We start from the raw sequence: 24952 nt of genomic DNA, 5'->3' as shown, positions 1-24952 counted from the left end.
TCTTCCCCATGATTGTAGAGCCTACTGCAACAGACTAAGGGACCTTTTTAAACGCTTAGGAAGTCTTTGCAAATTATTTTAATTTACTGAGATAATGACTTTAGGAGCCCCGACCAACTATTGAGTGCATTTATTGAACATACATTTCAGTAGGCCAACATTTCGGATTTTCAAAACATTTTTCAAGCTGTTGTTATAAAGTATTCTAATTTACTGAGATAATGACTTTTGTGTTTTCATTGACTGTAAGCCATAATCGTCAACATTAACAGAAATAAACACTTGAAATAGATCACTCTGTTTGTAATGACTCTATATAATATAGGAGTTTCACTTTTTGCATTGAAGAACTGAAATAAATTAACTTCTTGATGATATTCTAATTTAGTGAGATGCACCTGTATATTGTAAAATGACCTCCGCACCTCTCCATGAAACACTGGAGCTGCAGGCAGGTCACTGTTAAGTGGAGACCAACGGGAGCGTCGGCGGAAAAGCCGGAAGGCAACTATTAGACAGGGGAAATACATTTAAAGCACCACTCCAGCGGTGCAATAAAAAACAAACGCTGGAGTGGTGCTTTAAGCACTTCAATCACACCTAGTGTTTATTTTAGAACAATGGCTGCTGTTTATAAAAAAAAATAAGCTAAAAGCTGTATAACCCCTCTAAGTGAGAAAATTTATAGTTGTGGGAGACCACTGCTTGGCTACGTACATACTCAGTAAGGCTATTTGTATGTTATACTATACACGCTCTGCTACCAACACTACTCAATTAGAAGGGTCGTCACTTGGCATAATCGTTTTTATTTGAACAATGCCCCAAAAATCAGCTGATCACAGGTACCCCCTCTGCTCCTGACTACCAATGGCCAATATAGAAACGGAATATTTCAAATTGGATTTTTATATACAGTTACAAAAAAGACAAATAACATCCTCTAAACCGTATAAGCATTAAACTGCACCAGTAGTAAGTGATAATGTTAAAGGGAACCTTTCACGTTGAACATGCAGTCTGATCTGTGGACAGCATGGTATAGACAAAGAAACTGAGCAGAATTTTATATAGGTTTGTTGGAAAAGAAAAAAACATTCATTCAAAATCCTGTGTGTATGTGTTCGAGTCCAGTGGGCGGTGCTAATTAGTGATTGACAGTTACCTCTGCATGCAGTCATGCTAAGTGCCAATGACTGAATAGGACCACCCACTGGAGTTGTATGCATAAAATGTAAGTTTTAGTCAAACTATTCCCACAAAAATGTATATCAGTTTGACCAGCTCTTACGCAGATCTGACACCATTTTCAAATTGAAAGGTTCCCTTTAAGGACATTGATTATGAAGTAATTTGTTGTGTTGGATATCATATCTCTCCCTCCTGATGGAAGGAATATTATTGCATTATCTGTAGTCATTATGTGCTTAACAAGAGCAGTGTTCTCTATAAATTCTTCCCCACACACAGAGCATGACCATGTCTGTTCTCCAGAAAAATTGGCCTGCTGTCTTTCAAACTGTCTCTCATCATCAAAGCTCTCGCCACCTTCTGGAAAAGACATGACCGCCTTCTTGGTGTGAATTTGTTTATGTTTAGCAACGGTGGAGCTAACGGTGGAGCAACCATAAGATTTACCACATTCTGAACAGGAAAACATTTTTTCCCCAGAGTGAAATCTCTGATGCGAGACCAGAGTACATTTTTTCATCAAATTGCTTCCCACATGTCTGACACTTAAATGGGTTCTGACCTGTGTGAGTAGACTGGTGAATTATGAGATCTTTGTACTGCTTGAAAAATTGCACTCAGAACATGAATAGGTATTATCTGATTTGTGAAACCTTTCATGTTTAAGACATTGTGCCTTTTGTGAAAAAGACTTTCCACATTCAGTACAAGAAAATATTTTTTCAGACATATGATTGACTTGATGTCTGATAAGTTGCGTGTAGTGAACAAAAAGCTCTCCACACTCAGAACAGGAGTATGGTTTCTCTCCAGTGTGGACTCTCTGATGTTTAATAAGATTTGAGCTTGTACTAAAGTACTTTCCACACTGAGAACAGTGGAATGGCTTCTCACCAGTATGGACTCTCTGGTGGATTGTAAGAGTCGTTTTCCTATTAAAACTTTTTCCACATTCGGAACAAACATACGGCTTCTCCCCTGTATGGCTCATCAGGTGGATGGCAAGGTGGACATATTGGTTGAAGCATTTGCCACATTCAGAACATGTAAAAGGTTTTTCGCCTGTGTGAGTCCTTTCATGTATAAGAAGCTGAGACTGGTAGGAAAAGCATTTGCCACAATGAGAACATACATGGGCCTTCTTTCCTCTATGAATTGTCATATGTTCTTCAAAGTTTAATTTGCTAGTAAAACATGCGTCACACTCCAGGCACTTGAAAGTGAAGTCTGCTGACTGAGCTTCCTGGTGGTGGGTGGAAACAGAATGATTAGAATTTTGACTAAACTCAACGTTTTTTTCTTGTAACCCAACCCCTTTGTTCAGATGTTGGAAACCAACATTTACTGGAGCTTGTTGTTTGGTGTTATAATGGCCTGTGAAATCTGCTTCATCACATGAATCAGTTTTCTCATCATCAAAACTAGAAGACTTTTTCTGTAAGTAATCTGTAGGTGTATGACTTTTTATGTCCATGAGAGGTCTTCCATTGTGGGAGAGTGATTCTTGAGGACTTGAAACTTGTTCCTCCTTAACATCAGTAGATAGATGGTGTACTGTATGATGCGACATAGTATAAGTCATCAAGTCTGTAAGGTTTCGTTGATCATATGAGTATGGTTCCTCCTTAATACTTAACGATGGATGGTGTGTAGGATCCGTGTGTATAAATGTATTGGTCACCGCTAATTGTTCCTCTTCGTGAGATTGCGGTTCTTCCTTAATATTAGCAGATAGATAAGGTGTACAATCTATGACTGAATACATGTTAGTGTTAGCAATGTTTCCACCATCAGATGGTTCTAGTTCCTCTTTGATATGAGTAAGTGGATACTGTTGAATATGGTCTGCAAATATATTACTGCCAGGGCATGTCATGGGTCCACCATTGAAGGAATCTAAGTCTTCTTTAACATGAGTAGATGAAAGTAGTGGAGTATGGCCTGAGAGTATATAAGTATTGGTGTCTGTGAGGTTTCCTCTATCACAAGAGACTTGTCCTTCATTTTCACAAGTAGACGTGCATTTTATATGGTCCTTGGGTTGATAATTGACTTCGTTTATCACCTGTTCGTCACAAAAGGCTGGCTCTTTCTTTATATAAGTAGATGTATAATGTTGTATAGGACCTGTGGATGTACACTTAGATGAGTAAATGATATTTTTATCTTCAGAGTATGGTTCTTCCTTCATATGAGTTAATGGATACTGTTGTGTATGAGATGGAGGAACAAAAATGTGCGTTTCACCAAGATGACCTCCACCACATGACACAGGTTCCTCTTTAATATAAGTGACTTGATATTCAAGTACAGAATCTTTAAGTTTACCTGTTGAGAAAAAATAAATACATTTTGGAGACATTGGATAACATATCATCTTGCCAATCACTTTTATACATAATCTACAATAGGGAGACAGACCTGACAGATATCTACATGTAGCAGAGAATATAGAGATGGACATCATAAAAAGCACAGATATGTGATTTATGTATGGTGATGGACAGCAAAACATCTTACATAGAGATTTGAGGGACTGGTCATTTTCCACCATGATGACTTCTTTCTTGTATCTCTTTTCAATGCGTTCAACTCTGTAGAAAAAAAATAAATAAACATTTAAGATCCTGATGCACACAATGATAAATTAACCATGCAGACTAATTAAACGTTTAAAGTATAACCAGCAGCACTCACCTCTCCAGTCAGCAACTCAATGCTGTTTTCAGCCAGTTCTACGCTCTTCGGCTCAAGTTTTCCCTAATTTTTTTTTTGTTTTTTGGAGACTCTATGATGCTCCTACATATAAAGAAATATCACAAGTTATGACTGCCTGCAGTACAACAATAAATCTCTGATTCCATAAATATGGAAGCTTGGCTAAGCAAAGAACCCTGAGTGGGGGCTGTAAACATTTCACAGGAGGTGATGAGGGATGAGGCCCCTGTTGTCAGGAGAGTCAGGTAGCCTTCATACACAATATACATTTAGCTGGTTCTGCTGAAATCAAGTTTGGTCGAGATTTGTTTAATGAGAATAAGTAGCTTTATGATGTCTCTTATAACCATCAGTTCCACTGATCTCCATCACCAGGGCTTGAGACATAGCAGAGACGCTTATTGTAACTATGGATGCGCTAATTACTAAATATTCAGAGTTTAAAGTGGTTGTCTGATGGTCATTTTTTTAAAGGCATGGATTAATTAAAAATAGTAAGTAGTTAGGGCTCATTCAGACAAGTCTACTGTTGTCCGTGGAAAAAAATCGGATTTTACAGATACAGTGCCATAATTAACATAGGAAACTGTATTCGATCATGCACGTTTTAAAATGTTGATGTATAAATACAGATGTCACACAGATTTCGAATACAGACACTCGTCTGAGCTCAGCCTGAGACCACGTGCACATGTTCAGTATTTGGTGAGTTTTTTTCCCCGAGTATATGTAAGCCAAAACCAGGAGTGGGTGATAAATACAGAAGTGGTGACGTGTTTCTATTATACTTTTCCTCTGACTGTTTCACTCCTGGCTTTGGCTTAAAAATACTGATGTAAAAACCTTATACTTGTGACCTTATACTCTCCTTCCAGCGCCCCCGAAGATTCAGCTCAGGTTACTCCGGAGGTCTGTGCCGGCTCCGGAAGTGAATGTCTCTCCGATAACAGGCTGGTCTAGTCATCTGACTACAGCATCCAATTATAAGGGTGCTAATGAAGCAGAGACTGCTGTCAGAGACTTCTTGCCTGCCCTGGATCCATGGGGGGTCAGGAAGGTGAGTATTAGACCCGGGGACAACCAGAGTATGGGCCCGTTCAGACGAGTATTATATTGGATTCATTGTACAGATAAATTGCCACAATGTAACTCTTTGACCTTCTATTTGGTCATACATATTTTAAAACGTTACATATAAATAAAGATGCCACATGGATGTCAAACAGACGTAAAATACTGACACACAGATGACAATAGTCTGTATGTTATGGCTGAAAAACTGGACCACTTTAATACGCCTGTCTGACCTCAACCTTACACTCACATCGCAGCACGCCCATAACTGCAGTGATGGCCACTCCGCAAGTCTCTCTTGTTGGCTAAAGAGGCTGTGTCTGCCCTGTTTGGAAGTCACAGCATTGCTGGGGCAAACCTCAGAAGCAGCCTGCGCTACATCGGTGAGGGTGTGGGAGGGGAGGTATAAGGATGGGCTCAGACCAACATATGAAAAATAGTCAAAATCTTCATCCAGAAAACTCAGAAGATTTTCATACGTATTGTCATCCATGTGACGTCCACGTAGGATCTGCATTTATACATCAACATTTTAAAATGTATATGATCAAATACACTTTTAGATTAAAAGGGTGGTCTGAAATGCAACTTAATTTTCATCCTAAATCCCTATCTATTTAAAGCCATAATCTAACCTATTTTCTAACATACTTTAATTACAAATTCCCTATCCTCCCCTCACTACACTAGCAAACTGATTTTCTTATTTTTCCCTACTTCCTTTCTGATGACACTTCGTTAGAGAAGGCCAGTGCATGCTGGAATACTCAAAAGAAGAATCAACATGGGGCAGAGGCTGTGGTCATTGTCACAGCCTCTACCAACTCCCTGACTTGAAGAGTCTTCAGTAACCTTCGTTGCAGGGGCTGGTCCCTGCACAACGACAGCGCTCTTTCTGTCTCACATCATCAGTAACAAGCCGGCAACAGAGCGCACATTCGGTGCACACTGTCAAAATACATGCTGCGCAGAGACCACCGTCTCCCCCGCAACTAATGTCAAATTTTTTGTACCTAGCTGGTCATTACACGCTGGGTATTCTGACAATGTGCACCGACAGTGTGCTCTTTTGCCAACTTGTTATTGCTGATATGAGCAGGCGAGAGCGTGCACTGTCATTGTGCACACCATGCAGGGACTAGCCCAGCACCTGAAATGAAGGTCACTGATGACGCTCTGTTTCAGGGAGTGGGCCGATGCTGCAGCAGTGACCGCAGCCTCTGCCCCCTAATGACGCTTTGAGTATCCCAGCATGCACTAAATAGATAAAGATTTAGGATGAAAATCAAGCTGTATTTCGGACCACCCCTTTAATAATAGTGTTTCTGACTGTTATAAACAGAAGCATAACACTCACCTGAACAAGTCATAACTTAAAATATATTTATTATTTATAAAGTTTATTATTTTTAATCAATCTGCGCCTAAAAATATATATATATATATATATATATATATATATATATATATTATACATATCTTAGTGTCAGACAACCCCGTTACACGCTGGGATACAAGTTTTATTTGCACACAACCGACATCAGTGGCAAGCTGTGTGAGTACAGCACCCTAAATGTACGCTGCAGTGCAGGAAAAAGGTAAACCGTCCTCTGATTAACTCATCCATTACCTGTCTCTAGGACAGGGGCCACCAATCTACCAACTATAACATGTTGTTATGCAGCAGGGGCTTAGGTTTATAAACATTCCCATGTCTATGTCACAAATGGGTATATGTGGCACATTACCAAAAAGGAGCCACTTGCCATGGGCCCAAGCCCCTCCCATGACAATACACTGTCCCATTACCACTGGACTCATCTGCCAGGAAACGTGTGAGCCATTTTACTAATTCATGTCCAGTTGAACCAGATATTTTAGTTTGAACTCCGCTCTTAAAGGGGTTTTCAACTTTTACAAAAGTAGACCCCAAACGTTGTCAGTACGTAGGTAGGTGGGTGGGTCTGCTAACGGTCATTGGTAGAAGGCATCACACAGGCATATGACGGAGTAAAGAGGATTACCCGGTACATGAAAGCTCCCGATGGTGGCTTCCCTCACAGCTGAACTCTCACCTCCTGCAGCGCCAACGAGCACCGAATCTCCTCCACATCCGGTTTCCCTGCGGGCCATAGTGGTTGTCATCAGGACACTTCCGGATGATGCGTTCCACACACAGGAAGTAAAACGTCGCAGCCTGGAGCAAAGATAACAATAAAAAGTGCTGCTTGTTTATATCGGAGAGCTCGAGAGGGCCCAAGCCCAAAGCCTGGTGTGTGAGAGGCTGCAGCCCAGCGGTCACAAGAGAGCACCGGCACTCCTCCGCCATTATGGTGTAGCCCCGATTGTGCGAGCAAGGTCATAGGGCAATTCTACCGATGACTGCTTCCGGTGTAACCTTCCGCTCCTAGTCTGCGGATAACAGGGAGAGAAGGTTAGTGATAAGAGGCATATAGTGTGCCTGCTGGAAGTGGCTCATGTATGTGTGCATTATTAATGTAGCTCCTGTATATGTGTATGAGACATTATATATCCTGTACATCTACATCCACTATATGTGGACACTCCTCATGTCTCCCCATATATATCTCCTGTACACTCCTCATGTCTCCCCATATATATCTCCTGTACATCTACATCCACTATATGTGTACACTCCTCATGTCTACCCATATATATCTCCTGTACATCTACATCCACTATATGTGTACACTCCTCATGTCTGCCCATATATATCTCCTGTACATCTACATCCACTATATGTGTACACTCCTCATGTCTGCCCATATATATCTCCTGTACACTCCTCATGTCTGCCCATATATATCTCCTGTACATCTACATCCACTATATGTGTACACTCCTCATGTCTGCCCATATATATCTCCTGTACATCTACATCCACTATATGTGTACACTCCTCATGTCTACCCATATATATCTCCTGTACATCTACATCCACTATATGTGTACACTCCTCATGTCTGCCCATATATATCTCCTGTACATCTACATCCACTATATGTGTACACTCCTCATGTCTACCCATATATATCTCCTGTACATCTACATCCACTATATGTGTACACTCCTCATGTCTCCCCATATATATCTCCTGTACATCTACATTCACTATATGTGTACACTCCTCATGTCTCCCCATATATATCTCCTATACACTCCTCATGTCTCCCCATATATATCTCCTGTACATCTACATCCACTATATGTGTACACTCCTCATGTCTCCCCATATATATCTCCTGTACACTCCTCATGTCTGCCCATATATATCTCCTGTACATCTACATTCACTAATATGTGTACACTCCTCATGTCTCCCCATATATATCTCCTGTACATCTACATCCACTATATGTGTACACTCCTCATGTCTCCCCATATATATCTCCTGTACATCTACATCCACTATATGTGTACACTCCTCATGTCTGCCCATATATATCTCGTGTACACTCCTCATGTCTGCCCATATATATCTCCTGTACACTCCTCATGTCTGCCCATATATATCTCCTGTACACTCCTCATGTCTACCCATATATATCTCCTGTACATCTACATTCACTATATGTGTACACTCCTCATGTCTCCCCATATATATCTCCTGTACATCTACATCCACTATATGTGTACACTCCTCATGTCTGCCCATATATATCTCCTGTACACTCCTCATGTCTGCCCATATATATCTCCTGTACATCTACATCCACTATATGTGTACACTCCTCATGTCTCCCCATATATATCTCCTGTACATCTACATCCACTATATGTGTACACTCCTCATGTCTCCCCATATATATCTCCTGTACATCTACATCCACTATATGTGTACACTCCTCATGTCTGCCCATATATATCTCCTGTACATCTACATCCACTAGATGTGTACACTCCTCATGTCTGCCCATATATATCTCCTGTACATCTACATCCACTAGATGTGTACACTCCTCATGTCTGCCCATATATATCTCCTGTACATCTACATCCACTATGTGTACACTCCTCATGTCACCCCATATATATCTCCTGTACATCTACATCCACTATATGTGTACACTCCTCATGTCTACCCATATATATCTCCTGTACATCTACATCCACTATATGTACACTCCTCATGTCTACCCATATATATCTCCTGTACATCTACATCCACTATATGTGTACACTCCTCATGTCTCCCCATATATATCTCCTGTACATCTACATCCACTATGTGTACACTCCTCATGTCTCCCCATATATATCTCCTGTACATCTACATCCACTATATGTACACTCCTCATGTCTCCCCATATATATCTCCTGTACATCTACATCCACTAGATGTGTACACTCTTCATGTCTCCCCATATATATCTCCTGTACATCTACATCCACTATATGTGTACACTCCTCATGTCTGCCCATATATATCTCCTGTACATCTACATCCACTATATGTGTACACTCCTCATGTCTGCCCATATATATCTCCTGTACATCTACATCCACTATATGTGTACACTCCTCATGTCTGCCCATATATATCTCCTGTACACTCCTCATGTCTGCCCATATATATCTCCTGTACATCTACATCCACTATATGTGTACACTCCTCATGTCTCCCCATATATATCTCCTGTACATCTACATCCACTATATGTGTACACTCCTCATGTCTGCCCATATATATCTCGTGTACACTCCTCATGTCTGCCCATATATATCTCCTGTACACTCCTCATGTCTGCCCATATATATCTCCTGTACATCTACATTCACTAATATGTGTACACTCCTCATGTCTCCCCATATATATCTCCTGTACATCTACATCCACTATATGTGTACACTCCTCATATCTCCCCATATATATCTCCTGTACATCTACATCCACTTTATGTACACTCCTCATGTCTACCCATATATATCTCCTGTACATCTACATCCACTATATGTGTACAGTCCTCATGTCTCCCCATATATATCTCCTGTACACTCCTCATGTCTGCCCATATATATCTCCTGTACATCTACATCCACTATATGTGTACACTCCTCATGTCTCCCCATATATATCTCCTGTACATCTACATCCACTATATGTGTACACTCCTCATGTCTGCCCATATATATCTCCTGTACATCTACATCCACTATATGTGTACACTCCTCATGTCTACCCATATATATCTCCTGTACATCTACATCCACTATATGTGTACCCTCCTCATGTCTGCCCATATATATCTCCTGTACATCTACATCCACTATATGTGTACACTCCTCATGTCTACCCATATATATCTCCTGTACACTCCTCATGTCTGCCCATATATATCTCCTGTACATCTACATCCACTATATGTGTACACTCCTCATGTCTACCCATATATATCTCCTGTACATCTACATCCACTATATGTGTACACTCCTCATGTCTCCCCATATATATCTCCTGTACATCTACATCCACTATATGTGTACACTCCTCATGTCTGCCCATATATATCTCCTGTACATCTACATCCACTATATGTGTACACTCCTCATGTCTGCCCATATATATCTCCTGTACATCTACATCCACTATATGTGTACACTCCTCATGTCTGCCCATATATATCTCCTGTACATCTACATCCACTATATGTGTACACTCCTCATGTCTGCCCATATATATCTCCTGTACATCTACATCCACTATGTGTACACTCCTCATGTCTACCCATATATATCTCCTGTACATCTACATTCACTATATGTGTACACTCCTCATGTCTACCCATATATATCTCCTGTACATCTACATTCACTATATGTGTACACTCCTCATGTCTGCCCATATATATCTCCTGTACATCTACATCCACTATATCTGTACACTCCTCATGTCTACCCATATATATCTCCTGTACATCTACATCCACTATATGTGTACACTCCTCATGTCTGCCCATATATATCTCCTGTACATCTACATCCACTATATGTGTACACTCCTCATGTCTGCCCATATATATCTCCTGTACATCTACATCCACTATATGTGTACACTCCTCATGTCTGCCCATATATATCTCCTGTACATCTACATCCACTATATGTGTACACTCCTCATGTCTGCCCATATATATCTCCTGTACATCTACATCCACTATATGTGTACACTCCTCATGTCTGCCCATATATATCTCCTGTACATCTACATCCACTATATGTGTCCACTCCTCATGTCTGCCCATATATATCTCCTGTACATCTACATCCACTAGATGTGTACACTCCTCATGTCTGCCCATATATATCTCCTGTACATCTACATCCACTAGATGTGTACACTCCTCATGTCTGCCCATATATATCTCCTGTACATCTACATCCACTATATGTGTACACTCCTCATGTCTGCCCATATATATCTCCTGTACATCTACATCCACTATATGTGTACACTCCTCATGTCTGCCCATATATATCTCCTGTACATCTACATCCACTATATGTGTACACTCCTCATGTCTGCCCATATATATCTCCTGTACATCTACATCTACTATATGTGTACACTCCTCATGTCTCCCCATATATATCTCCTGTACACTCCTCATGTCTGCCCATATATATCTCCTGTACATCTACATCCACTATATGTGTACACTCCTCATGTCTGCCCATATATATCTCCTGTACATCTACATCCACTATATGTGTACACTCCTCATGTCTACCCATATATATCTCCTGTACACTCCTCATGTCTGCCCATATATATCTCCTGTACATCTACATCCACTATATGTGTACACTCCTCATGTCTACCCATATATATCTCCTGTACATCTACATCCACTATATGTACACTCCTCATGTCTACCCATATATATCTCCTGTACATCTACATCCACTATATGTACACTCCTCATGTCTACCCATATATATCTCCTGTACATCTACATCCACTATATGTGTACAGTCCTCATGTCTCCCCATTTATATCTCCTGTACACTCCTCATGTCTGCCCATATATATCTCCTGTACATCTACATCCACTATATGTGTACACTCCTCATGTCTCCCCATATATATCTCCTGTACATCTACATCCACTATATGTGTACACTCCTCATGTCTCCCCATATATATCTCCTGTACATCTACATCCACTATATGTGTACACTCCTCATGTCTGCCCATATATATCTCCTGTACATCTACATTCACTAATATGTGTACACTCCTCATGTCTCCCCATATATATCTCCTGTACATCTACATCCACTATATGTGTACACTCCTCATGTCTCCCCATATATATCTCCTGTACATCTACATCCACTATATGTGTACACTCCTCATGTCTGCCCATATATATCTCCTGTACATCTACATCCACTATATGTGTACACTCCTCATGTCTCCCCATATATATCTCCTGTACATCTACATCCACTATATGTGTACACTCCTCATGTCTGCCCATATATATCTCCTGTACATCTACATCCACTATGTGTACACTCCTCATGTCACCCCCATATATATCTCCTGTACATCTACATCCACTATATGTGTACACTCCTCATGTCTACCCATATATATCTCCTGTACATCTACATTCACTATATGTGTACACTCCTCATGTCTCCCCATATATATCTCCTGTACATCTACATCCACTATATGTGTACACTCCTCATGTCTCCCCATATATATCTCCTGTACATCTACATCCACTATATGTGTACACTCCTCATGTCTGCCCATATATATCTCCTGTACACTCCTCATGTCTGCCCATATATATCTCCTGTACATCTACATTCACTAATATGTGTACACTCCTCATGTCTCCCCATATATATCTCCTGTACATCTACATCCACTATATGTGTACACTCCTCATGTCTCCCCATATATATCTCCTGTACATCTACATCCACTATATGTGTACACTCCTCATGTCTGCCCATATATATCTCCTGTACATCTACATCCACTATATGTGTACGCTCCTCATGTCTACCCATATATATCTCCTGTACATCTACATCCACTATGTGTACACTCCTCATGTCTGCCCATATATATCTCCTGTACATCTACATCCACTATATGTGTACACTCCTCATGTCTACCCATATATATCTCCTGTACATCTACATCCACTATATGTACACTCCTCATGTCTACCCATATATATCTCCTGTACATCTACATCCACTATATGTGTACACTCCTCATGTCTCCCCATATATATCTCCTGTACATCTACATCCACTATATGTGTACACTCCTCATGTCTGCCCATATATATCTCCTGTACATCTACATCCACTATATGTGTACACTCCTCATGTCTGCCCATATATATCTCCTGTACATCTACATCCACTATATGTGTACACTCCTCATGTCTACCCATATATATCTCCTGTACATCTACATTCACTATATGTGTACACTCCTCATGTCTGCCCATATATATCTCCTGTACATCTACATCCACTATATGTGTACACTCCTCATGTCTACCCATATATATCTCCTGTACATCTACATTCACTATATGTGTACACTCCTCATGTCTGCCCATATATATCTCCTGTACATCTACATCCACTATATGTGTACACTCCTCATGTCTACCCATATATATCTCCTGTACATCTACATCCACTATATGTGTACACTCCTCATGTCTGCCCATATATATCTCCTGTACATCTACATCCACTATATGTGTACACTCCTCATGTCTGCCCATATATATCTCCTGTACATCTACATCCACTATATGTGTACACTCCTCATGTCTGCCCATATATATCTCCTGTACATCTACATCCACTATATGTGTACACTCCTCATGTCTACCCATATATATCTCCTGTACATCTACATCCACTATATGTGTACACTCCTCATGTCTGCCCATATATATCTCCTGTACATCTACATCCACTATATGTGTACACTCCTCATGTCTACCCATATATATCTCCTGTACATGTACATCCACTATATGTGTACACTCCTCATGTCTCCCCATATATATCTCCTGTACACTCCTCATGTCTGCCCATATATATCTCCTGTACATCTACATCCACTATATGTGTACACTCCTCATGTCTACCCATATATATCTCCTGTACACTCCTCATGTCTGCCCATATATATCTCCTGTACATCTACATTCACTATATGTGTACACTCCTCATGTCTGCCCATATATATCTCCTGTACATCTACATTCACTATATGTGTACACTCCTCATGTCTGCCCATATATATCTCCTGTACATCTACATCCACTATGTGTACACTCCTCATGTCTACCCATATATATCTCCTGTACATCTACATCCACTATATGTGTACACTCCTCATGTCTGCCCATATATATCTCCTGTACATCTACATCCACTATATGTGTACACTCCTCATGTCTGCCCATATAAATCTCCTGTACATCTACATCCACTATATGTGTACACTCCTCATGTCTGCCCATATATATCTCCTGTACATCTACATCCACTATATGTGTACACTCCTCATGTCTACCCATATATATCTCCTGTACATCTACATCCACTATATGTGTACACTCCTCATGTCTGCCCATATATATCTCCTGTACATCTACATCCACTATATGAGTACACTCCTCATGTCTGCCCATATATATCTCCTGTACACTCCTCATGTCTACCCATATATATCTCCTGTACACTCCTCATGTCTGCCCATATATATCTCCTGTACATCTACATTCACTATATGTGTACACTCCTCATGTCTACCCATATATATCTCCTGTACATCTACATTCACTATATGTGTACACTCCTCATGTCTGCCCATATATATCTCCTGTACATCTACATCCACTATATGAGTACACTCCTCATGTCTGCCCATATATATCTCCTGTACATCTACATCCACTATATGTGTACACTCCTCATGTCTACCCATATATATCTCCTGTACACTCCTCATGTCTACCCATATATATCTCCTGTACATCTACATCCACTATGTGTACACTCCTCATGTCTGCCCATATATATCTCCTGTACATCTACATCCACTATATGTGTACACTCCTCATGTCTACCCATATATATCTCCTGTACACTCCTCATGTCTGCCCATATATATCTCCTGTACATCTACATCCACTATATGTGTACACTCCTCATGTCTACCCATATATATCTCCTGTACATCTACATCCACTATATGTGTACACTCCTCATGTCTGCCCATATATATCTCCTGTACATCTACATCCACTATATGTACACTCCTCATGTCTACCCATATATATCTCCTGTACATCTACATCCACTATATGTGTACACTCCTCATGTCTCCCCATATATATCTCCTGTACATCTACATCCACTATATGTGTACACTCCTCATGTCTACCCATATATATCTCCTGTACATCTACATCCACTATATGTGTACACTCCTCATGTCTACCCATATATATCTCCTGTACATCTACATCCACTATATGTGTATACTCCTCATGTCTGCCCATATACAGTTATATGAAAAAGTTTGGGCACCCCTATTAATCTTAAGCTTAATGTTTTTTAAAAATTGGTGTTTTTGCTACAGCTATTTCAGTTTGATATATGTAATAACTGTTGGACACAGTAATGTTTCTGCCTTGAAATGAGGTTTATTGTACTAACAGAAAATGTGCAATCTGCATTCAAACAAAATTTGACAGGTGCATAAGTATGGGCACCTCACCAGAAAAGTGACATTAATATTTAGTAGATCCTCCTTTTGCAAAAATAACAGCCTCTATTCGCTTCCTGTAGCTTTTAATGAGTTCCTGGATCCTGGATGAAGGTATTTTTGACCATTCCTCTTTACAAAACAATTCCAGTTCAGTTAAGTTTGATGGTCGCTGAGCATGGACAGCCCTCTTCAAATGATCCCACAGATGTTCAATGATATTCAGGTCTGGGGACAGGGATGGCCATTCCAGCACATTGTAATTGCTCCTCTGCATGAATGCCTGAGTAGATTTGGAGCGGTGTTTTGGATCATTGTCTTGCTGAAAGATCCATCCCCTGCGTAACTTCAACTTTATCACTGATTCTTGAACATTATTGTCAAGAATCTGCTGATACTGAGTGGAATCCATGCGTCCCTCAACTTTAACAAGATTCCCGGTGCCGGCATTGGCCACACAGCCCCAAAGCATGATGGAACCTCCACCAAATTTTACTGTGGGTAGCAAGTGTTTTTCTTGGAATGCTGTGTTTTTTTGCCGCCATGCATAACGCCTTTTTGTATGACCAAACAACTCAATCTTGGTTTCATCAGTCCACAGGACCTTCTTCCAAAAAGAAATTGGCTTCTCCAAATGTGCTTTTGCATACCTCAGCCGACTCTGTTTGTGGCGTGCTTGCAGAAACGGCTTCTTTCGCATCACTCTCCCATACAGCTTCTCCTTGTGCAAAGTGCGTTGTATAGTTGACCGATGCACAGTGACACCATCTGCAGCAAGTTGATGCTGCAGCTCTCTGGAGGTGGTCTGAGGATTGTCCTTGACTGATCTCACCATTCTTCTCTGCCTTTCTGATGTTTTTCTTGGCCTACCACTTCTGGCCTTAACAAGAACTGCCCCTGTGTTCTTCCATTTCCTTACTATGTTCCTCACAGTGGAAACTGACAGGTTAAATCTCTGAGACAGCTTTTTTTATCCTTCCGCTGAACAACTATGTTGAATAATCTTTGTTTTCAGATCATTTGACAGTTGTTTTGAGGAGCCCATGATGCCACTCTTCAGAGGATATTCAAACAGGAGAACAACTTGCAAGTGGCCACTTTAAGTAGCTTTTCTCATGATTGCATACACCTGGCTATAAAGTTCAAAGCTCAATGAAGTTAGAAAACCAAAAAAAGTGCTTTAGTAAGTCAGTAAAAAGTAGGTCGGAGTATTTAAAACAAGAAAATGATAAGGGTGCCCATACTTATGCACCTGTCAAATTTTGTTTGAATGCAGATTGCACATTTTCTGTTAGTACAATAAACCTCATTTCAAGGCAGAAACATTACTGTGTCCAACAGTTATTACATATATCAAACTGAAATAGCTGTTGCAAAAACACCAATTTTTATAAAACATTAAGCTTAAGATTAATAGGGGTGCCCAAACTTTTTCATATAACTGTATATCTCCTGTCCATCTACATCCACTAGATGTGTACACTCCTCATGTCTGCCCATATATATCTCCTGTACACTCCTCATGTCTGCCCATATATATCTCCTGTACATCTACATCCACTATATGTGTACAGTCCTCATGTCTCCCCATATATATCTCCTGTACACTCCTCATGTCTGCCCATATATATCTCCTGTACATCTACATCCACTATATGTGTACACTCCTCATGTCTCCCCATATATATCTCCTGTACATCTACATCCACTATATGTGTACACTCCTCATGTCTCCCCATATATATCTCCTGTACATCTACATCCACTATATGTGTACACTCCTCATGTCTGCCCATATATATCTCCTGTACACTCCTCATGTCTGCCCATATATATCTCCTGTACATCTACATTCACTAATATGTGTACACTCCTCATGTCTCCCCATATATATCTCCTGTACATCTACATCCACTATATGTGTACACTCCTCATGTCTGCCCATATATATCTCCTGTACATCTACATCCACTATATGTGTACACTCCTCATGTCTGCCCATATATATCTCCTGTACATCTACATCCACTATATGTGTACACTCCTCATGTCTCCCCATATATATCTCCTGTACATCTACATCCACTATATGTGTACACTCCTCATGTCTACCCATATATATCTCCTGTACATCTACATTCACTATATGTGTACACTCCTCATGTCTCCCCATATATATCTCCTGTACATCTACATCCACTATATGTGTACACTCCTCATGTCTGCCCATATATATCTCCTGTACACTCCTCATGTCTGCCCATATATATCTCCTGTACATCTACATCCACTATATGTGTACACTCCTCATGTCTCCCCATATATATCTCCTGTACATCTACATCCACTATATGTGTACACTCCTCATGTCTCCCCATATATATCTCCTGTACATCTACATCCACTATATGTGTACACTCCTCATGTCTGCCCATATATATCTCCTGTACATCTACATCCACTATATGTGTCCACTCCTCATGTCTCCCCATATATATCTCCTGTACATCTACATCCACTATATGTGTCCACTCCTCATGTCTACCCATATATATCTCCTGTACATCTACATCCACTATATGTCCACTCCTCATGTCTCCCCATATATATCTCCTGTACATCTACATCCACTATATGTGTACACTCCTCATGTCTCCCCATATATATCTCCTGTACATCTACATCCACTATATGTGTACACTCCTCATGTCTGCCCATATATATCTCCTGTACATCTACATCCACTATATGTGTCCACTCCTCATGTCTCCCCATATATATCTCCTGTACATCTACATCCACTATATGTGTCCACTCCTCATGTCTACCCATATATATCTCCTGTACATCTACATCCACTATATGTACACTCCTCATGTCTACCCATATATATCTCCTGTACATCTACATCCACTATATGTGTACACTCCTCATGTCTACCCATATATATCTCCTGTACATCTACATCCACTATATGTACACTCCTCATGTCTACCCATATATATCTCCTGTACATCTACATCCACTATATGTGTACAGTCCTCATGTCTCCCCATATATATCTCCTGTACACTCCTCATGTCTGCCCATATATATCTCCTGTACATCTACATCCACTATATGTGTACACTCCTCATGTCTCCCCATATATATCTCCTGTACATCTACATCCACTATATGTGTACACTCCTCATGTCTCCCCATATATATCTCCTGTACATCTACATCCACTATATGTGTACACTCCTCATGTCTGCCCATATATATCTCCTGTACATCTACATTCACTAATATGTGTACACTCCTCATGTCTCCCCATATATATCTCCTGTACATCTACATCCACTATATGTGTACACTCCTCATGTCTCCCCATTTATATCTCCTGTACATCTACATCCACTATATGTGTACACTCCTCATGTCTGCCCATATATATCTCCTGTACATCTACATCCACTATATGTGTACACTCCTCATGTCTCCCCATATATATCTCCTGTACATCTACATCCACTATGTGTACACTCCTCATGTCACCCCATATATATCTCCTGTACATCTACATCCACTATATGTGTACACTCCTCATGTCTACCCATATATATCTCCTGTACATCTACATTCACTATATGTGTACACTCCTCATGTCTCCCCATATATATCTCCTGTACATCTACATCCACTATATGTGTACACTCCTCATGTCTCCCCATATATATCTCCTGTACATCTACATCCACTATATGTGTACACTCCTCATGTCTGCCCATATATATCTCCTGTACACTCCTCATGTCTGCCCATATATATCTCCTGTACATCTACATTCACTAATATGTGTACACTCCTCATGTCTCCCCATATATATCTCCTGTACATCTACATCCACTATATGTGTACACTCCTCATGTCTCCCCATATATATCTCCTGTACATCTACATCCACTATATGTGTACACTCCTCATGTCTGCCCATATATATCTCCTGTACATCTACATCCACTATATGTGTACACTCCTCATGTCTACCCATATATATCTCCTGTACATCTACATCCACTATATGTGTACACTCCTCATGTCTGCCCATATATATCTCCTGTACATCTACATCCACTATATGTGTACACTCCTCATGTCTGCCCATATATATCTCCTGTACATCTACATCCACTATATGTGTACACTCCTCATGTCTACCCATATATATCTCCTGTACATCTACATCCACTATATGTACACTCCTCATGTCTACCCATATATATCTCCTGTACATCTACATCCACTATATGTGTACACTCCTCATGTCTCCCCATATATATCTCCTGTACATCTACATCCACTATATGTGTACACTCCTCATGTCTGCCCATATATATCTCCTGTACATCTACATCCACTATATGTGTACACTCCTCATGTCTGCCCATATATATCTCCTGTACATCTACATCCACTATATGTGTACACTGCTCATGTCTACCCATATATATCTCCTGTACATCTACATTCACTATATGTGTACACTCCTCATGTCTGCCCATATATATCTCCTGTACATCTACATCCACTATATGTGTACACTCCTCATGTCTACCCATATATATCTCCTGTACATCTACATTCACTATATGTGTACACTCCTCATGTCTGCCCATATATATCTCCTGTACATCTACATCCACTATATGTGTACACTCCTCATGTCTGCCCATATATATCTCCTGTACATCTACATCCACTATATGTGTACACTCCTCATGTCTACCCATATATATCTCCTGTACATCTACATCCACTATATGTGTACACTCCTCATGTCTGCCCATATATATCTCCTGTACATCTACATCCACTATATGTGTACACTCCTCATGTCTGCCCATATATATCTCCTGTACATCTACATCCACTATATGTGTACACTCCTCATGTCTACCCATATATATCTCCTGTACATCTACATCCACTATATGTGTACACTCCTCATGTCTGCCCATATATATCTCCTGTACATCTACATCCACTATATGTGTACACTCCTCATGTCTACCCATATATATCTCCTGTACATCTACATCCACTATATGTGTACACTCCTCATGTCTACCCATATATATCTCCTGTACATGTACATCCACTATATGTGTACACTCCTCATGTCTCCCCATATATATCTCCTGTACACTCCTCATGTCTGCCCATATATATCTCCTGTACATCTACATCCACTATATGTGTACACTCCTCATGTCTACCCATATATATCTCCTGTACACTCCTCATGTCTGCCCATATATATCTCCTGTACATCTACATTCACTATATGTGTACACTCCTCATGTCTGCCCATATATATCTCCTGTACATCTACATTCACTATATGTGTACACTCCTCATGTCTGCCCATATATATCTCCTGTACATCTACATTCACTATATGTGTACACTCCTCATGTCTGCCCATATATATCTCCTGTACATCTACATCCACTATGTGTACACTCCTCATGTCTACCCATATATATCTCCTGTACATCTACATCCACTATATGTGTACACTCCTCATGTCTGCCCATATATATCTCCTGTACATCTACATCCACTATATGTGTACACTCCTCATGTCTGCCCATATAAATCTCCTGTACATCTACATCCACTATATGTGTACACTCCTCATGTCTGCCCATATATATCTCCTGTACATCTACATCCACTATATGTGTACACTCCTCATGTCTACCCATATATATCTCCTGTACATCTACATCCACTATATGTGTACACTCCTCATGTCTGCCCATATATATCTCCTGTACACTCCTCATGTCTACCCATATATATCTCCTGTACACTCCTCATGTCTGCCCATATATATCTCCTGTACATCTACATTCACTATATGTGTACACTCCTCATGTCTACCCATATATATCTCCTGTACATCTACATTCACTATATGTGTACACTCCTCATGTCTGCCCATATATATCTCCTGTACATCTACATCCACTATTTGTGTACACTCCTCATGTCTGCCCATATATATCTCCTGTACATCTACATCCACTATATGTGTACACTCCTCATGTCTACCCATATATATCTCCTGTACACTCCTCATGTCTACCCATATATATCTCCTGTACATCTACATCCACTATGTGTACACTCCTCATGTCTGCCCATATATATCTCCTGTACATCTACATCCACTATATGTGTACACTCCTCATGTCTACCCATATATATCTCCTGTACACTCCTCATGTCTGCCCATATATATCTCCTGTACATCTACATCCACTATATGTGTACACTCCTCATGTCTACCCATATATATCTCCTGTACATCTACATCCACTATATGTGTACACTCCTCATGTCTGCCCATATATATCTCCTGTACATCTACATCCACTATATGTACACTCCTCATGTCTACCCATATATATCTCCTGTACATCTACATCCACTATATGTGTACACTCCTCATGTCTCCCCATATATATCTCCTGTACATCTACATCCACTATATGTGTACACTCCTCATGTCTACCCATATATATCTCCTGTACATCTACATCCACTATATGTGTACACTCCTCATGTCTGCCCATATATATCTCCTGTACACTCCTCATGTCTACCCATATATATCTCCTGTACACTCCTCATGTCTGCCCATATATATCTCCTGTACATCTACATTCACTATATGTGTACACTCCTCATGTCTGCCCATATATATCTCCTGTACATCTACATCCACTATATGTGTACACTCCTCATGTCTGCCCATATATATCTCCTGTACATCTACATCCACTATATGTGTACACTCCTCATGTCTACCCATATATATCTCCTGTACATCTACATCCACTATATGTGTATACTCCTCATGTCTGCCCATATATATCTCCTGTCCATCTACATCCACTAGATGTGTACACTCCTCATGTCTGCCCATATATATCTCCTGTACACTCCTCATGTCTGCCCATATATATCTCCTGTACATCTACATTCACTATATGTGTACACTCCTCATGTCTACCCATATATATCTCCTGTACATCTACATTCACTATATGTGTACACTCCTCATGTCTACCCATATATATCTCCTGTACATCTACATTCACTATATGTGTACACTCCTCATGTCTGCCCATATATATCTCCTGTACATCTACATCCACTATATGTGTACACTCCTCATGTCTGCCCATATATATCTCCTGTACATCTACATCCACTATATGTGTACACTCCTCATGTCTACCCATATATATATCTCCTGTACATCTACATCCACTATATGTGTACACTCCTCATGTCTACCCATATATATCTCCTGTACACTCCTCATGTCTGCCCATATATATCTCCTGTACATCTACATCCACTATATGTGTACACTCCTCATGTCTACCCATATATGTCTCCTGTACATCTACATCCACTATATGTGTACACTCCTCATGTCTACCCATATATATCTCCTGTACATCTACATTCACTATATGTGTACACTCCTCATGTCTACCCATATATATCTCCTGTACACTCCTCATGTCTGCCCATATATATCTCCTGTACATCTACATCCACTATATGTGTACACTCCTCATGTCTCCCCATATATATCTCCTGTACATCTACATCCACTATATGTGTACACTCCTCATGTCTCCCCATATATATCTCCTGTACATCTACATCCACTATATGTGTACACTCCTCATGTCTACCCATATATATCTCCTGTACACTCCTCATGTCTGCCCATATATATCTCCTGTACATCTACATCCACTATATGTGTACACTCCTCATGTCTGCCCATATATGTCTCCTGTACATCTACATCCACTATATGTGTACACTCCTCATGTCTACCCATATATATCTCCTGTACATCTACATTCACTATATGTGTACACTCCTCATGTCTACCCATATATATCTCCTGTACACTCCTCATGTCTGCCCATATATATCTCCTGTACATCTACATCCACTATATGTGTACACTCCTCATGTCTCCCCATATATATCTCCTGTACATCTACATCCACTATATGTGTACACTCCTCATGTCTCCCCATATATATCTCCTGTACATCTACATCCACTATATGTGTACACTCCTCATGTCTACCCATATATATCTCCTGTACACTCCTCATGTCTGCCCATATATATCTCCTGTACATCTACATCCACTATATGTGTACACTCCTCATGTCTGCCCATATGTCTCCTGTACATCTACATCCACTATGTGTACACTCCTCATGTCTACCCATATATATCTCCTGTACATCTACATTCACTATATGTGTACACTCCTCATGTCTACCCATATATATCTCCTGTACACTCCTCATGTCTGCCCATATATATCTCCTGTACATCTACATCCACTATATGTGTACACTCCTCATGTCTCCCCATATATATCTCCTGTACATCTACATCCACTATATGTGTACACTCCTCATGTCTCCCCATATATATCTCCTGTACATCTACATCCACTATATGTGTACACTCCTCATGTCTGCCCATATATATCTCCTGTACATCTACATCCACTATATGTGTACACTCCTCATGTCTCCCCATATATATCTCCTGTACATCTACATCCACTATATGTGTACACTCCTCATGTCTGCCCATATATATCTCCTGTACATCTACATCCACTATATGTGGACACTCCTCATGTCTACCCATATATATCTCCTGTACACTCCTCATGTCTGCCCATATATATCTCCTGTACATCTACATCCACTATATGTGTACACTCCTCATGTCTACCCATATATATCTCCTGTACATCTACATCCACTATATGTGTACACTCCTCATGTCTCCCCATATATATCTCCTGTACATCTACATTCACTATATGTGTACACTCCTCATGTCTCCCCATATATATCTTCTGTACATCTACATCCACTATATGTGTACACTCCTCATGTACAGGAGATATATATGGGTAGACATGAGGAGTGTACACATATAGTGGATGTAGATGTACAGGAGATATATATGGGCAGACATCTACATCCACTATATGTACACTCCTCATGTCTACCCATATATATCTCCTGTACATCTACATCCACTATATGTGTACACTCCTCATGTCTGCCC

At 40.2% G+C, this 24952-nt stretch overlaps 1 protein-coding gene and 1 pseudogene across 1 annotated transcript in view; one reads left to right on the top strand and one right to left on the bottom strand.

Moving 5' to 3' along the window:
- Positions 1-590: 590 nt before the first annotated feature.
- LOC141273077 (uncharacterized) lies at positions 591-7343 on the bottom strand (annotated as a pseudogene).
- Positions 7112-24952, top strand: part of LOC141273079 (gastrula zinc finger protein XlCGF66.1-like) — a 58907-nt gene continuing 41066 nt past the window's right edge. Inside the window, exon 1 of the mRNA XM_073684440.1 lies at positions 7112-7417. The gene's annotated coding sequence lies outside the window, so the exon portion shown is untranslated. The remainder of the gene's footprint in view (positions 7418-24952) is intronic.

Source organism: Phyllobates terribilis, unplaced genomic scaffold, assembly GCF_046119375.1.
Source record: "Phyllobates terribilis strain yellow unplaced genomic scaffold, ASM4611937v1 Scaffold_5__5_contigs__length_657084704, whole genome shotgun sequence".
Lineage (NCBI taxonomy): Eukaryota > Metazoa > Chordata > Amphibia > Anura > Dendrobatidae > Phyllobates > Phyllobates terribilis.
This window is presented reverse-complemented; position numbering and strand designations above follow the sequence as displayed.